The sequence below is a fragment of the Lithobates pipiens genome, unplaced genomic scaffold, assembly GCF_037356315.1.
Source record: "Lithobates pipiens isolate NorthernLeopardFrog02 unplaced genomic scaffold, aLitPip1_a1.2 Scaffold_19, whole genome shotgun sequence".
In the NCBI taxonomy this organism is placed as follows: Eukaryota; Metazoa; Chordata; class Amphibia; order Anura; family Ranidae; genus Lithobates; species Lithobates pipiens.
In genome coordinates, this window is record NW_027507764.1 from 560204015 (window position 1) to 560222979 (window position 18965).

An 18965-nucleotide genomic window follows, 5' to 3' on the forward strand; every position below is an offset into this window, starting at 1 on the left:
CGGACTGTCTGTCGGATTGTCTGCCGAACTTAGTTGGGCAGACAATCCGCCCGTGTGTACGCGGCCTAAGAGTACCTGAACTTTCCTCCTAACCCTCTGATCCTATATTAAGAGACTGTTCGTTAACTACGTTTTTTTGCAAATAAAAATCCCTTTAAGCGGATCTGTCGTCAGTCTCTAAAGTTCCTGGGCCATCTACCACGGGAAACCCCTAGACGCAAATCGAGGTGAAGAACGTAGCGGTAAGCCCAATCAAACCAGCAGCTCTATCGGGGGTTAATGAGATATATATATATATATATATATATATATATATATATATATCTTCATCTGTAAAGATGAAAAGTGACCGAGGGTAACAATGCATCTTAATAAAGAAATAGTAAGCAGTTATTACACAGTGACAAGGTAAAATTGATTATGAAAAACAGCAACAGATCAAGCAACCTGGTAAATAGTAAAAGAGGTATCACCTATCCTATACCATTGGCTAGTTACCACTAGTAGGTTATCAAGTCCACCAGTGTTGGGGCCCTGTTAGCTCACTTGTTCCAACTGCTAGTACCAAGAGAAAGGGTCAGCAGTACAAAACTTAACTCAACTTGCAACCAAATCAGACAGCAAGTAACTTTAAAAAATGGTCAGAAGGCCTCTCACCACTCCTTGGCACCTTTGACACTTTTGGAACCAAATATCTTTTTTGAGCTTCTCCTTCCTTTTCTTCCATGTTTCTCACCTAGACAAGAATAACATAGCATTTACTGCTCTCAGAATCCTGGGATTTGACCATAATATATCTCAGAAGTGCCATTCTGAGAGCACTGGGTATCCATGTGTAGCCAACCATGCGTACCCAGCACTCCAAATAGGCAATCATATTGTTTACACGTTGCCAATATTATGTCAACATGCAAACAAAACAATTCCTCTGATAAAGTGCTGGGCATTTGGTTCATCATCGTGGGGAGCAGCACAGAAAGCCAGGTAGGTTTAGCTTTTATTTAATTATGTAAAAACTTTATACCAAAAGGAGAAAAACTGTTTTCTGTAACTGAATAAAAAGTGTTTTTGGAAGGTATCTGGCGTAAAACTAATACAGCATTTTTATAAACAGAACTTCATACCAACAGCCACATAAGGGTGGTGGCAGTGTGATGGTCTGAGGGCTGCTTTGCAGCTTCAGGAACCTGGATGACTTGCCATAAGTGATGGAACCGTGAATTCTGCGCTATACCAGAAAATCCTGAAGGAGCATGTCCAGCCATCAGTTCGTGACCTCAAGCGCAAATGGGTTATGCAGCAGTTATATATATATATATATATATATATATATATATAAACACATCAACAAGTCCACCTCTGAATGGCTAAAAAAAAAACAACAACAAGATTAAGGTTTTGGAGTAATCAAACATAGTAACCACAAGATTGTGTGCTCTGTGTGTTGAACAGCGCTTGCATGTAAAATAATAATATACAATTACTATTCAGAGCTAATGGGCTATTATATCACTATTATCATCTGATTATATAGAATTGATTATTTCATTACTCATATACTGAGAACAGCAATCATTAACTATATATATATATATATATGAGGATTTGTTATTGCACTGCGTTTACGCATATTTACCCATACAGGATTACTGGTATATCATTGTTTATTGAAGCTGCACATAGTTATTTGGTTGCACAGTAATATTCACAGAGCAATATTTACACATTCATTTTAAGGTATTCACAGCTGTTAATAGGTTGCGCTGATCAATCTTTATATAATACCCAATATACAATTACTGATTCAACATATAAATATGAAAGAAATATCCCAAAAAGTTCTAAATGAAAACAACGATATCCAAGTTAGTTAAAAAATAGCTCCTGTAAGACGCCTGAAAATTGCCTCCCATGCCACCCCAGTGCGAAAGTCTACAAAAAGTTACAAAAAGCCTTGCGGGACGTTCCAAAATTCCTGCAAGCAGCATCTTTGGGGCGGGTTGGTGTATATACACTGCTCCCAAAACGCCCTGCCCATTAGAATGCATGGGCAGCGCTTCCGAAGCACCGCAACACGGGCAGTTTTAACCCTTTCTTCGGCCACTAGCGGGCGAAAAGCACCCCACTAGCGGCTGAAAAGCGCCGCTTAAATGTCGGTAAATCGTAGCAAAAATGAGCAGCGCTTTGCGGCTAACGTGGCACTGCCCCACTTTGAAAATCCTTTTTGACATGTGAAATAGTGCCATGCTCTCTCTGCGACACTGATCCTTGCTCGGTGTCCCCAAATCACAACGTGTGAAGTAAAGATCCCTACTCACCAGATGGCATTGACCCTCTTGTCTTATGACAGGAAAGGGCAAATATCACTTGAATGGTCACCCATGACCAAGGGACATCCTGAAGCAGCTCTCTGTGATGATATCTCATGATTTTTGGGTGATTTTTGAATCCAACGTTGCAGTGGCCAGGTTTGAAGGAGGGGCCTAGTCAAAGTCTGGACCTAAATCCGGTTCAGATGTCATAGCATGACCTTAAACAGGCAGTTCATGCTGGAAAACCCTCCAATGTGGCTTAATTAAAACAATTCCTCAAAGAGGAGTGGGCCAAAATTCCTTCACAGCGATGTGAAAGACTCATTGCCAGTTATCGCAAACGATTGATTGCAGTTGTTGCCACAAAAGGTGGCACTACTAGTTATTAGGTTTAGAGGGCAATTCCTTTTTCACAAAGGACCAGGCAGGTTTGGACAGCTTTTTTCTCTTCATGAAGTAAATCATTATTTAACCACTTGCCGACCACTGCACGCTGATATATGTTGGCACAATGGCAGCGGTGGGCAAATGGGCGTACCTGTACATCCCCTTTAATTGGTGGGGCTGCTGCGTACAGCGTGACTGTGCCCATGGGTCCCGCATTTGTGTTACGGAGCCCTATGTAAACATGGCATTTCCCTGTTCTGCCTAGTGACATGACAGAGATCTGCTGCTCCCTGTGATCGGGACGGGAGCAGTGATCTCTGTCATGTTCTAGTGAGCCCATTCCCCCAACAGTTAGAATGACTCCCTAGCACACACTTAACCCCTTGATTTCCCCCTAGTGTTTAACCCCTTTCCCTGCCAGTGTCATTTACACAGTAATCAGTGCATTTTTAAAGCTCTGATCGCTGTATAAATAAAAATGGTCCCAAAATAGTGTCAAAGGTGTCCGATCTGTCCCTCATAATGTCACAGTCATAATAAAAATTGCAGATCGCCACCATTACTAATAAAAGAAAAAAAAAATAATAATAAAAATGCCATAAATCTATCCCACATTTTTGTAGACGCTATAACTTTTACGAAAACCAATCAATGTACACTTGTGATTTTTTTTAACAAAATATAGGAAAATAGGAAAAATGTGTTGTTTTATATATTTTTGGGGGGATATTTATTATAGCAAAAAGTAAAAAATATTGCTTTTTTTTTTCAAAATTGTCACTCGTTTTTTGTTTATAGCGCAAAAAATAAAAACCACCGAGGTGATCAAATACCACCAAAAGAAAGCTCTTTTTGTGGAGGGGGGACGTCAATTTTGTTTTGGTGTAACGTCGCACGGCCACGCAATTGTCAGTTAAAGCGGTGCAGTGAATCAGAAAAAGTGTTCTGGTCAGGAAGGGGGTAAAATCTTCCAGGGCTGAAGCAGTTAAAACTGCACTTTGTATTTACTTGGGTTACCTTTGTGTAATATTACAATTTTAAAATAATAAAACATATAAATACAGCACTCACAAACATACTAAATGAAAAAAAAAAAGAAAAAGTATATAAGATGAACCAACACAATGTCCAAAACAAATAACTGAAGGTGCTCCAATCCAAAGTGAATGAATGAAAACTTCAGGTGCACAAACCCCCTTAAGAGTCCCCACTCACCAGATCCACATGACCCCCAGCTTTTCAGTCTGGAGGGTCAGTAAAAAGGAACTAATAGTGAAGTACCATCAAGAAATTGATTTATTTAAACAAAAGATGGGTACTTACAAAAAAAGAGGGATTAGACAAGCATTAAGCATGGAACAGATCGTATGAAACCGTTGTTGGTGGCGTGCGTTCCAAACGACCAGAAATGAAGTCAGTATTCCCGGAAACAGAGTCAACGTTTCGCCCTCCCACAGAGCATCATCAAGGACCTGGTTTCCGGCAGGCTGAGCCAGCTTAACCACTTACCTACCCACCCATAGTAATATGACTCCCGCAGATGGGATCTCCCATCCTGGGAGGGCGTCATATGACGTCCTCCCATTCCCGGTCATCTAGAGCTCACGCGTGACCAGGCGCCCGCGATGTCCGCTGGGCACCCGCGATTGCCCGGGAACACAGCAGGACCGTGGATCTGTGTGTTTCTAAACACACAGATCCACGTCCTGTCAGAGGAGAGGAGACTGATGGTGTGTTCCCAGTACAGAGAAACACCAATCCCTTGTGAGTCCCCTCCCCCCACAGTTAGAATCACTCCCAGGGTACATAATTAACCCCTGCAGCGCCCCCTTGTGTTAACCCCCTCCCTGCCAGTCACATTTACACAGTAATCAGTGCAATTTTATAACACCAATCGCTGTGTAAATGTGAATGGTCCCAAAAATGTGTCAAAAGTGTCCGATAGGTCCGTCACAACGTCGCAGTCACCAAAAAAAAAAAAATCGCAGATCGCCGCCATTACTAGTAAAAAAAAAGAAAAAAAATGCCATAAAACGATCCCCTATTTTGTAGATGCTATAACTTTTGCGCAAACTAATCAATATACGCTTATTGCGATTTTTTTTTACCAAAAATATGTAGAAAAATACGTATCGGCCTAAACTGAGGAAAAAATTTGTTGTTTTTTTTTTTTAAATTGGATATTTATTGTAGCAAAAAGTAAAAAACTAGTTTTTTTTCAAAATTGTCGCTCTTCTTTTGTTTATAGCGCAAAAAAATAAAAACCGCAGAGGTGATCAAATACCACCAAAAGAAAGCTCTATTTGTGGGGAAAAAATCTTGTTTGGGTGCAACGTCGCACGACCGCGCCATTGTCAGTTAAATCGGCGCAGTGCCGAATCGCAAAAAGTGTTCTGGTCAGGAAGGGGGTAAAATTGTCCGGGGCTGAAGTGGTTAAATAAAGGGCAGAGGAATAAATGCCCCCCAGATATACCCAATCATCAGCGCGAGTTTGTATATTTAGTTTATATAATATAAAAATTTGTTTGATGATCTGAATCATTTAAGTGTGACAAATATTTAAAAAGAAATAAAAATCAGGAGGGGGGGGGGCAAATACATTTTCACAGTACAGTACTGTATTCAATTTGTGGGGTTTACTCCTCTTTGAATTAAATTGACATTACTTGGGTGAAGTTCTTCTTTAAGCTGAATTCCGTACACCTGCGATGCATAGAGTCACATCCTACCCACGCAGTGTGGATTCACTTTCCCATGTAGTATGAGTGACAGGTTCCTAATCTCTGGGCTGTGAGTTTTCATTAGCAGCTATTTCTTTGCTTGCTTTCTGAAAATGCATGCTTCATGGAGAAGCTGTCAGCCCGCCTGTCCTGGGTGCACACACCCTGGGGACGAGGAATATGTCAGCTATGGAAGTGTGTACACAGAGCACTCCTACATTCACATCCATTCAGCATCACATATGCTCAGGGCTGTCAGCAATCCGCAGGATGCCCGCCGCCAGCTGTACAGACACACCTGTATTCCTAAAGCAAAAGCACACTCATCTATTCCCAGTAACCTGATAGCTAGCTAGCTCCTATTTCATGGGATCACTGGGCTTATTTAAAGTATATATAAAGCCATAAATGCGTTTTATACATTGGATAGAAAATGCCCCCCCCCCCCCACCCCCAGATCTCCACCACACAATATAGGGTTGCCACTTTTTCTTCAAGCCAAACCCAAACACTTTAATGGTGCAAAGTAATTTTTTTTTTTTTATAGCATACACTATAGGATTGTAACAGACCTGTTTGGGCATTGCAAAGAAGCTAGTAATGTGGCACTATTCCGAGCCACATTCCTGTCTGAATAATCTGTCCGGGTTTCAGGTGGAATGAAACCCGGACACGTGATTCAAAACCTGGACTGTCCGGGGGAATCCTGGACAGGTGGCAACCCTAATGCCATGTACACACGACGTACACACGTTTTTTTATGTAACAATAAACTCTAGTGCCACGTACACACGATTGGAATTTCGGCCAGCAAAAGAGCGATGAGAGCTTTTCATCGGAAAATGCGACCGTGTGTATGCTCCATCGGAATTTAGCTGGCCGAATTCCCGCCAGCAAAAATTTGAGAGCATGTTCTCAATTTTCCAGACGGAAAAACTTTCTATCGGAATACACACCTCCGATCGTGTGTATGCAATTCCGACGCGCAAAAACTCATGTATGCTCAGATTCAACTACGAGAGGGAAGCTATTGGCTACTGAACTTCCTTTTTCTAGTCCCGTCGTACGTTTTGTACGTCACCGCGTTCTTGGCGGTCGGACTTTGGTGTGACTGTGTGTAGGCGAGACAGCTTGAGTGGAATTCCATCAGGAAAACCATCAGAGCTTTTTCCAACCATAATTCCGATCGTGTGTACGCGGCATGACGGTCTTTGCGACGGAGTTCCACTGAAACGGACTTGCTTACACACGATCACACCAAAGTCCGTTCGTTTAGAACATGATGACGTACGACGGGACTAGAAAAAGGAAGTTCAATAGCCAGTAGACAATAGCTGCCCTTTTTGGCCGTCGGAATAGCATACAGACGAACGGTTTTCCAGATAGGAATTAATTCCATTGGAAAGATTTAAAACATGTTCTATTTCTAGGTCCGTCAGAATTTTTGAAAAAAAAGTCAGATGAAGCCCACACACGATCGGAATATTCGTCGAAATGATTCCGTCTGACCTTTTCTGCCGGAATGTCCGGTCGTGTGTACACGGCATTACACATACAGTGATTAAAACATACAGATTGCAATAAAATATTCCATTTAAATTAATTAAAGTGTATAAAACTATAGCAGGATAGGCTTTTCCTCTATCACATACTGGACCTTATTTTCCAAGTGTCCCTACATGGTAGTCCATGGTTCACACCCAGACTGAGTGTGAGTGACAGTTCTATCTGGATGTCAGCTTCACCTCCCACCCTCTGTCTGGCACTAAAAGGTAAAGGGGCACTCTGATCAAGACACCCAATATAAGGAGGCATTGGGATGGGGACACCGGATGTAAAGGTTTACTGTGATGGGAGCACCTGATGTAAGGGGAAACTCTGATGGGACACCAAATTTAAGGGGTACTCTGGGGGCACCTGATGTAAGGGGGCACTCTGATAGGGACACCTGATGTAAGGGGGCACTCTGATGGGGACACCTGATGTAAAGGGGCAATGGGATGGGGACGCCGGATGTAAAGGTTTACTGTGATGGGAGCACCTGATGTAAGGGGGCACTCTGATGGGACACCAAATTTAAGGGTTACTCTGATGGGGAAACCTGATGTAAGGGATACTCTGAATGGGACATCGGATGTAAGAGGGAACTCTGATTGAGACACCTGCTGTAACGGGGCACTGTGATGGGAATATCTGATGTAAGGGGGAACTCTGATGGGGACACCTGATGTAAGGGGGCATTGGGATGGGGACACCGGATGTAAGGGGGGACACTCGGATGGGGATTGCTGAAATAAGGGGGCACTGTGACAGGGACACTAGATTTAAGGGAGTACTCTCATGTGACACTAAATATAAGGGGCAGTCTGATAGGGACACCTGATGTAAGAGGAAACTCGGATGGGGACAACTACTATAATAGGGGGGCACACCGATGGGAACACTTAATGTAATGGGAAAGCAAATATAAGGGGCACTCTGATGTAATGGGGCACTATCATGGGACACTTAATGTAAGGGGGCACTCTGATTGGACACCTGATGTAAAGAGGCACTCTGACGGGGACATGTATTGTAAGGGGGCACACTGACGGGTATACCTGATATAAGGGGGCACTCTAATTGGACACCTGATGTAAGGAGGCACTCTGATGGGGACATCTATTGTAAGGGGGCACTCTGATTGGACATCTGATGTAAGGGAGTCCACTAAAAACTATACCTAATGTACAATAAATAGTAAAGGGAGCCCCGTAATGATCCGCCCCAAGGGGAGGGGTAATGGAGGGGCGGGCATGACCTGGTGCCCAAGGAACCAGGAAGATGGAAGAGGGAGTGGCAGGTAGAAAATAGAAGAAGGGGTGGAGCGGTATAAAAGGGGGGCGGAGCTAGAGCGGGCACCAGTCCACGAGGGAACTCAGCGGAGGAGGCAGCTTTTCTCACTGCTCCTCCACGCATCATGGCACGAAGCGGCAGATGGAGGCGGAGGTGCGGGGGACGGCGTGGATGGCCAGGCAAGTGGAAGACATAATGAGGGATGACACAGATGCGGGTGGCGACGGGGTGCCTATGCAGCGGGCCCCGGCGGTCTCGGCCGCCGGCTCGCTTTTCGCCGGGCCCCGCCCACTCGGCCGCCTCAGGAGGATAGGAACCTGATGGGGGACAGGTCGGTCCCCCCAGCCGAGCGGAGGCAGCGGGAATGTCGGGGCACAGGGCGGTCGACACGCCGCCGGCCCAACCCGAGGAGCGGGGCCACGGGCCTCGGGGGTGCCGGTTCCCCGGCAGCCAGTCGCGTGGGGGTGCCCAGGGAGGGCCCCTGCATGAGCGGGGGACGGAGGGGGGGGGGGGGGCGGGGGGCAGAGGACAGTGCACGGGTCGCGCGGTCGTCGGGGGGAGGGGTCACGAACTTGCAGGTGGGGGGGCTGTGCCCAGCAGCGGACTCGAGGAGTCGAGGGCCATGCGGGGGGCGCCCCAAGTCTGGGACACAACGGGGTGGGGCCCCTGCGGAGGAGCAACTATCCCGCCGTCGGAGCGATACGGCCTCTGGGGGGGGGTCGCCCTGGGGGGCTCCCTTCCCAGGGGAGGAAGGACGTGGCGGAGCGGTCGGCAGGAGAGCTGCCCACAGATGAAGAGGTGCGGAGCCAGGGTGGAGAGCGGCAGCGCAGCGGTGGGGCATGTTCCTGGTCGGCACGGTAAGTCAGTGCATATTGTCGTTACTTTTGCTTTGCAGGGGTTGCTGGGGGTGGTTCAGGGTATGTCCATAATGTCTACGGTGCCGGCGATGCCGGTGAGTGGGAATGGGAGGGAACAGCTGGTGGAGCGGACTGGCCCGACTGTGCCGGGGCCCGCACCACCAATACTGGGTCCGGGGGCGACAAGGTGGCGGAGGTGGTGTCTGGCCGGTCAGACATGGTTGGGATTGGGGATGGGGCAAAAAGGAGGAGGTTCGTTTGCTTCGAGGGCCCGCTGGGAGCGCTCCGGGAACCGGAGGTCCGGGAGAGGATTGCTGGCGGTGAGTATGGGGAGATATTCTCACTCCTCCCGTGAGAGAAATTCGGCTTAGGTGGGGTCAAGCCCACTGACGCCGGGAAGATGATGAGGATGAGAGGTATTGCGGGCTGCGACCGCGGACGTTTGCGACTTGGTTGCAGGCGTTTGCGATCTTGGCGGGCATCATAGCGGGTGAAGACCCCGGACATTGCTCGGCGTTGTTGTTGCTAGCTGGACGCCAGCGGGGAGGCCCAACGGGTACGGGGGTGTCGCGTGACTCTGGTACGATGACCAGGCCAGAAGGCGGTCCGTCAGGAACGATGGTGGGATCTCACGGACGTCAGCCTCTGGTTGCGGCTGCTGTCCTCAGCCCGGGCCCCATCTCCGGTTTTTCAGGGGGGGCCGGGGGGGGGTACCCATTCCTCAGGACTGGGTGGGGCCACCGTTGGGGAGGAACTTCGGGTTAGCCCTGCAGCAGCCCACGGTAGTGGACGACAAGTTGGGCGTGGCAGTGGCCTTGGGGGGTTTTTGTGGTGTCGCCGCTGGGGGTTGTCCCCGCGACGGAGCCGAACATATTTCGGCTCCTACACCGCTTGTTGTTTCCCGAGGGGGTTCGGTCAATGACTTCTTTGATCCGGAGGTCTGCGCGGTGTTGTATACGTCCTTTGACGCGGCTGCCTGGTGGGTACGGCGGTGTGGCCGGGGGGGGGGGGCGCTTTTGGCAAAGGGGACACTGAGTCAGCGTTCTGGTTGCTACCTGGGCACCCGGACAGCTCTCGGCGGTTGGGTTGTCGTTGGCGGGAGCGGTTCTCCGTGGACAGGGGTTTGCACATGGGCTGCTCCATTTCGTGTTCCGGGTTTGAGCAGTTTAGCTCGTTTTTGGACTGGGTGGTGAGGGATGTCTCGGGCCTTGAATCAATCATTCACTATTTGGACGAATTTTTCTCTGCATAGGCCCCGGGGTTTTTTGCTGTGTGTGCGATCCTCCTTTTTTCAAGTTGCAGCACATCGCGGGCATTTTTTCGGGGTGCCATTGGCGGTGGGCATACAGAGGGCCCGGCTGAGGTGTTGGTTTTCTTTTGGGCTTAGCGATCGATTCCGAGGCCGCGGACTGCTGGCTGCTGTTGAAGGAACGGGAGGACTTGCGGGGGGAGATTCGGGGGATTTGGGGCCGCAAACAACTTACAGTTACCGAAGCTTGCAGTCCTTGCTTGAGAAACTGACCTTTGCGTGCCACATTATGCCTATGGGACGGGTGTTCTGCTGACGGCTATGGGCTGCGACGGCTGGGGGTGTAATCACCAATGGGATTCATTTGTTCGACGAAGGACCACAGGGATATCTTAGGCGTGTGGCGTGAATTTTTTGTCCTCGTACGACGGCAGAGGGGTGTGGATGGCCGGGCCGGCGAGCACTTTTGTGATGGAATGGGTTACCGACGCGGCCCGGCCAACGGGTTAGAGCGCGTTCTTTTGGGACGAGTGGAGGGCGGCGCCATGGCCGCAGTCAGGGACGGAGGCGGTTTTCCGGGGCAATTTGGTGCTGCTGGAACTCTTCCAGAGAGTGCTTGCGTTGGAGCTGTGGGGGGGGGAGTTGCAGGAACTTGGAATTGCGTATTAATTTCGAAAACATGGGGGTGGTGCTGGTGGTGCATTGCAATTCGGCACATCCCCCCCCCCCGGTTATTAGAGTTTTAAGTCAGTTGGGCCTTCGGTGCCTGGGTTTGCACGTGTTCCTATATGCAGTCACATCCTGGGGGGTGGATAATTCCTTGGCTGACTCACGGTCTCGTTTGTCAGTGGGACCAGTTCAGGGAACTGGCGGCTGTGGAAGGAGTCCCTTGCCTGCAGTGGGTGTAGGCGCTGACCTTGGAGTCGCCGTGGGATGGATACGGCGGTCCGTATATGGGTCTGCCTGGTCAGCATACGCAAGGGATGGGGGAATGGCAGGGGTTTAGTGGGTGAGGTGTCCTCAGACGGGGATGCCGGCGAATGGGGTTTACTGGTACTTTATTTTGTGGTCCAGTATATGGAAGGCAGGCGCTCGGCGGCCACGAGTGACCAGAAAACGGCAGGCTTGTCATTTCTTTTAAAATAATGGGTTCGGAGGAGTGGACAAATTACTTTTGGGTGCGACAGATGCTGGGTGGTTTTTTCGGACACAGGTAAATCGTGGGGACACAAGCTGTCCGGTGACGTTCGAGATTTGGGCGGCCATATGTGCGGAATTGGTATCAATTTGCACGTCACGGTTGGAGGCACTATGGTTTGCAGCGGCTTTTTCCTTCTCGTTTTTATGGGGCGTTTTCGGGTGGGGGAGTTGGTCAGCCTGTCCAAACAAGTACCGGGGGTACTGTTGGATAGGGACGTACGGGTAGCGGCTGATAAGGTTTGTATCCTGCCCAGGCGATCTAGAACCGACCGGCGGGGTCGGGAGTGGGGGTTGCTCGTTTCACTTGCCTAGGTCCCAGGTTTGCCCGGGGGCCGCGGCTCGAGGGTATCGCAGGGTGTGACCAGGAGGGGAGGGCCCGTTCCTTATGCACGAGGCTGGGCCCTTCCGGTCGAGCTTTCAGTTCGTGTCGATGTTTTTCGGCAGTGTTTTGGGAATAGCGGTTTGGTGGGGTCGAGATATGCTTCACGCTCCTTCCGCATCGGGGCGGCCACAGAAGCAGCCAGATGTGGGTTGGATGAAGCGTCGGTGAGTATGATGGGTCGTTGGGAGCCGCGTAGGTTCAGGTCCTACGATTGGCCGCAGCTTGCAGTCGGTCAATCTCGGTGAGGTGTGGGTCTGGACAGTTGTTGCTAACACATAAAAAAAAAAAAAAAAAAAGGAAAAGAATACGCCTCGTTTGGATGGTGGGCCAATCTTATGTTTGCTGGGGGGGCCAGGAGAGGAGACATGAGGCCATATGGGAGGCAGCTGGGGATTTCTAGGGGAGCAGCGGGGTCACATTGGTCGGGAATCCCGGGCATACAGTGAAAAAGGGGGGTGTGCGTGTGGTGGACAGGTGGGTGCATTTGGACGGGCCCCCGGAAGTGTTGTTTCTCCGGGCTGGGGGGGAATGACCTGGGGGTCAGGAAGGTGTGGTAACTGCTCGGGAACGTAAGGGCGGATTTTCTGCGGCTTCGGCGCGGTTCCCGAACACAGGGATAGTGTGGTCAGACATCGTGGCCCGGACCCACTGAAGGTGGACTATATCAGTGGCAAGTATCCAGGAGCAGAGGATGCGATTTTGGTGACTACGGTGGTGGGGAGTTTTTTCGGTCAGGAATGTAGGGTTGGTAATCAGGCACGGGGAACTGGAGTCTACTGTGGGGTTGCGCCTGAGGAGGGATCGGGTACTTCTCATGGATGTCGGCATTGACTTAGGGTCCCTGGTTTTGGGGGAAGGCCTCCAAAAACGCATTGGGGGTGTGGGGTTGCCCTCAAGGGTAAGGTGGTCACCCTTTCAGGCTGTGGCGGTATCTTTCTGGTGGTCTTTGACGGTGGCGGTAAACGGAGGTGATCAAAAAGGGGTGGGGGGCTAATCGGTAATATGGGCCCCTCCGGTGTATTCCTGAACGGTGGACGGAATACTGGGAGGTTGGGTATTCCTGAACGGTGGACGGAATACTGGGATGTTGTGTATTCCTGAACGGTGGACGGAATACTGGGATGTTGTGTATTCCTGAACGGTGGACGGAATACTGGGTATGTTTTTCACTGCAGGATTTGGTTGTCTCTGAGCGGTCACAGCTGGAGGCCTGGTATGTTAAAGGTACCGCAGTGAGGTTGGTGTTTTGGTTTAAAGTGGGTCACCGTCAGAGATCACCAGACTGGAATTTAGTTTAAAAATGTTGTTTATGGTTTGATATACATGTTTATAGATTTATATATTTATATATATATATCTTTGGAGTGAGTAAAAGTTTGGGTTGTGTTAATAAAGGCCGTTGTGGCCAGTTTACTCCAAAGAGAAGGTGTGGTCTCATTATTATTATTATTAAGGTTGATAAGAAGGTCAAGGTGGCAGTGGGTCAGGAAAAGGGGACCTTTGGGCTACGCAGGTCAAGGGAGCCCCGTAATGATCCGCCCCAAGGGGAGGGGTAATGGAGGGGCGGGCATGACCTGGTGCCCAAGGAACCAGGAAGATGGAAGAGGGAGTGGCAGGTAGAAAATAGAAGAAGGGGTGGAGCGGTATAAAAGGGGGGCGGAGCTAGAGCGGGCACCAGTCCACGAGGGAACTCAGCGGAGGAGGCAGCTTTCCCACCCTCCCTCCCTACTGTGGGGTTGTTCTTTAGTGCAAGGGGTTTTTGTTATCTGGCTGGTGTCTTTTTTCGTTTCTGTTTTTTCTTGCAGGGGCAGATGGCTGGTCGTCACAACAGTGGAAAACGGCCCTTTTGGGGGGCTGCAGCGGTATCTTTCTGGTGGTCTTTGACGGTGGCGGTAAACGGAGGTGATCAAAAAGGGGTGGGGGGCTAATCGGTAATATGGGCCCCTCCGGTGTATTCCTGAACGGTGGACGGAATACTGGGAGGTTGGGTATTCCTGAACGGTGGACGGAATACTGGGATGTTGTGTATTCCTGAACGGTGGACGGAATACTGGGATGTTGTGTATTCCTGAACGGTGGACGGAATACTGGGTATGTTTTTCACTGCAGGATTTGGTTGTCTCTGAGCGGTCACAGCTGGAGGCCTGGTATGTTAAAGGTACCGCAGTGAGGTTGGTGTTTTGGTTTAAAGTGGGTCACCGTCAGAGATCACCAGACTGGAATTTAGTTTAAAAATGTTGTTTATGGTTTGATATACATGTTTATAGATTTATATATTTATATATATATATCTTTGGAGTGAGTAAAAGTTTGGGTTGTGTTAATAAAGGCCGTTGTGGCCAGTTTACTCCAAAGAGAAGGTGTGGTCTCATTATTATTATTATTAAGGTTGATAAGAAGGTCAAGGTGGCAGTGGGTCAGGAAAAGGGGACCTTTGGGCTACGCAGGTCATGAAATACTTAATACTTTCAGATCTGAGTCATAGCACAAACATCAAGATTTGGATATCTGTAGGACAAAAATGATACTGATATGACCTCCTTGAATTTTAATTTATTTCTCCTGCTCTATGCCATATGTCCCCAATGACACCCCCCCTGCTGGTATTGAGTATCCAAGATGAATAACTTCATCTTCAATGTATTTATTACACTTATGTTTTACAATAGTACAAACAGATGGCAATATGGGAAACACACTTCTTGTTTCGCGGTTGTAGGTATTGCTTCTTCAGGAAGAGGGTAGAGGTACAGTGGTGTGAAAAAGTGTTTGCCCCCTTCCTCATTTCCTGTTCCTTTGCATGTTTGTCACACTTAAGTGTTTCGGAACATCAAACAAATTTAAACAATAGTCAAGGACAACACAAGTAAACACAAAATGCAATTTGTAAATGAAGGTGTTTATTATTAAAGGTGAAAAAAAATCCAAACCATCATGGCCCTGTGTGAAAAAGTGATTGCCCCCCTTGTTAAAACATACTATAACTGTGGTTGTCCACACCTGAGTTCAATTTCTCTAGCCACACCCAGGCCTGATTATTGCCACACCTGTTCACAATCAAGGCATCACTTAAATAGGAGCTGCTTGACACAGTAAGGTCCACCAGAAGATCCTTAAAAGCTACACATCATGCCGAGACCCAAAGAAATTCAGGAACAATTGAGAAAGAAAGTAATTGAGATCCATCAGTCTGGAAAGGGTTATAAAGCCATTTCCAAAGCTTTGGGAATCCAGCGAACCACAGTGAGAGCCATTATCCACAAATGGCGAAGACATGGAACAGTGGTGAACCTTCCCAGGAGTGGCCGGCCGCCCAAAATTACCCCAAGAGCGCAGCGACGACTCATCCAAGAGGTCACAAAAGACCCCACAACAACGTCCAAGGAACTGCAGGCCTCACTTGCCTCAGTTAAGGTCAGCGTTCATGCCTCCACCATCAGGAAAAGACTGGGCAAAAATGGCCTGCATGGCAGAGTTCCAAGGAGAAAACCACTGCTGAGCAAAAAGAACATCAAAGCTCGTCTCAATTTCTCCACAACACATCTTGATGATCCCCAAGACTTTTGGGACAACATTCTGTGGACCGATGAGACAAAAGTGGAACTCTTTTAAAGGTGTGTGTCCAAGTATATCTGGCGTAGAAGGAACACTGCATTTCATAAAAAGAACATTATACCAACAGTAAAATATGGTGGTGGTAGTGTGATGGTCTGGGGCTGTTTTGCTGCTTCAGGACCTGGAAGACTTGCCGTGATAAAAGGAACTATGAATTCTGCTGTCTACCAAGAGATCCTGAAGGAGAATGTCCGACCATCTGTTCGTGTACTCAAGCTGAAACGAACTTGGGTTCTGCAGCAGGACAATGATCCTAAACACACCAGCAAGTCCACCACCGAATGGCTGAAGAAAAACAAAATGAAGACTTTGGAGTGGCCTAGCCAAAGTCCTGACCTGAATCCTATTGAGATGTTGTGGTATGACCTTAAAAAGGCCGTTCATGCTCGAAAACCCTCTAATGTAACTGAATTAGGACAATTCTGCAAAGATGAGTGGGCCAAAATTCCTCCAGGACGCTGTAAAAGCCTCATTGCACGTTATCGCAAACGCTTGGTTGCAGTTGTTGCTGCTAAGGGTGGCCCAACCAGTTATTAGGTTTAGGGGGCAATCACTTTTTCACACAGGGCCATGATGGTTTGGATTTTTTTTCACCTTTAATAATAAACACCTTCATTTACAAATTGCATTTTGTGTTTACTTGTGTTGTCCTTGACTATTGTTTAAATTGGTTTGATGTTCCGAAACACTTAAGTGTGACAAACATGCAAAGGAACAGGAAATGAGGAAGGGGGCAAACACTTTTTCACACCACTGTATATAATAGTTTATGACTGGTAGTTTGACTGACTTCAGGCCGCCAAGAACATTCCCCATGGCACGCATGGGGGCATACTGGGGAAGACAGAACAGTAAAGGGCTTCCAATCATTTTTGTTTTGTTTTTGGTATATACAGTGCCTTGAAAAAGTATTCATACCCCTTGACATTTTCCACATTTAGTCATGTTACAACCAAAAACGCACATATTTGCAAATGTGTGAAGACTAAACCCCTGTTTTTAACGCATACTATAAACCCTTGTATACACGGTCGGAGATTCCGTCGGAATGTGTCCGATCGGAGCGTTTTGTCGGATATTCCGACTGTGTGTGGTCTGCATCAGACTGTTTCCGTCGGAATATCCGTCGGACCAAATTTTCCAACTTGCCGGAAATATTTTCCGATAAACTGCTCCGATCGGACATACTCCGATCATGTGTAGCCTACTCCGACGGACAAAGTGCCACGCATGCTCAGTTCAAATTCCTACATCAAAGCTATTGGCTACTAGCCTGAACGTAGTCCCATCGTAACAAAATGACGTCATCATGTTCTGAAAGATCGGATTTTCCGTCAACTTTGTCCGACCGTGTGTATGCAACAGTTTCGGACAAGATCCTTCGGACAAAATCCGACGGACTAAATCCGACGGATTTGTTTGTCGGAATCTCCGACTGTGTGTACAAGGGCTTAGACAGGATAATTCAGTTGGTCTCAGGCTGGTCGATAAGTAGAGCTTGGAATTTTTCTTGGATTTTTCCTTGGACTTTTTTTAACATAACAAGTAATTTGCCTGATTTACACTTTACAAAGTCAACACAGCATGACAAATTATCAACCCGTGATATTTACCGACAGTTGTAAAGATCAGGCCGCGTACACACGCGGGGACTGTTCGCCCAACTTTGTCCGTCAAACAGTTTCGGCAAACAGTCCGCTCAAAATTAGCATGGACGGACATGGCCACACACGACGAACGAACAGTTTGCTGAAACCGTGCGCGATGACGTGAACGGCACGTACGACGGGACGAAAAATACGACGTCCTATACACTGCATTATAACTTTCGGCGTGTAAATCCTTTCTGAGCATGCGCGGAACTTAGTTTGTCGAACAAGCCTACACACGAGGGAACTGTTCGCTGAAACAAAGTTTCAGTGGACAGTTTTTCGGAAATTCCGAAAAACCTTGTTCAGCGGACTGTTCGCTGAAACTGTCCGCTGAAAGCCCACACACGGGCGGACTGTCCGCCGAAACACTGTTCAGCGGACAAAGTTGGCCGAACAGTCCCCACGTGTGTACGCGGCCTCACACATTTTTGCAAACTGTTCCTAAATTTACAGGCAGTTGGCAAGCCAGCATGCAGACTAGGTAAAGCTCACTTGTGATATTGAGTCTCCATGATTGATATAACTGATATCCAATGACTGAACAGTGGTGGCCGGTCCATAAGGGGCGCAGGGGTGCCGCCCCCATAATCCATGCGCCCGGCCCCTCATCTACATGCAGGGTGCCGGACGCATTGGATTTCAATGAGTTTTATTTTATTTTTTTTAACCACGTGACTAGAGCCTGAGGCTCTAATTGGCTTAAAAAAAAGGGTGGGCTCGGAGCGCAGAGCCCTGAACCCACCCACTTGTGTGACCATAGCAAATTAATATTCGCTATTGTCTTCTAGACTTGTGCACAACGGAAAAATTTTGTTTAGTTTCAGTTTGTTGTCATTCGTAAAATACATAATTTCGTTCTGCTATATTCGTTATGTTATGTTAATACGTGTCGATATTCATTATACTGAATCTCGAATTATGTCGAATTCATTAATTATATGCGCTATAATTTAATTCTTATTAGTTGAAATTCAAGATTTATGTATGTATATATATTCGTGATAATGATTCGTAGTTTGGAAAGTCTTTTGTTTATTGAATCTTTTAACACACGCAATGACAACGTCTCTTCTCCTCGGCTCTAATACAATACAACACCCTTCTCACTCAGTTCTCAGGAATGCACTTTGCCAGTAATCCATCCTCCAGCACAAAATTAATCAGCTGATTGGACTGTAAGATTTACTTTGAGTTGAACTTTTGTTTTATTAGATCTTTAACGAATTACCGAATTGTGTCGAATTAATCCGTTATATCCGCTATAATTTCTTTCGTATTCGTTGAATTTTTTTACTCGGACATTCAGATGCATCTGAATGTCCGAAAGATGCAAAATTCGAATTGAATTTTGATTCGTTACGAAATGAATTGCACAAGCCTGTTGTCTTTCTGATCTTCCTCCCGGCCAATCAGGAAGCGGGTCCAGAGATTAATCGTGTCCTGTTCGCCTGGGAGGAGACGCCGTGGACAGCAGCCTTTGTTTAGGTGGACGCTGAGCTAATACAGCCACCAAGACGGTCAGGATTTTTAGGAATGTCCTGAATCCATAGCCGTGAGTCTCCTAATCTCTGCTTGGATCAGAGCTAAAACACATGCAGTGACTCGCTGCACTCTGTGTTCCTTCGACGCTATCCCATCTGTCTCCCGCGGTGGGAGGAGGTCGATCACATGCTTTCCAGTTAGTCTCCCGCACAGGGGGGTGTCTATCGCCGCTCTCCAGTCCATCTCCCGGGGGGATGTGGATCGCTGGTCTTCA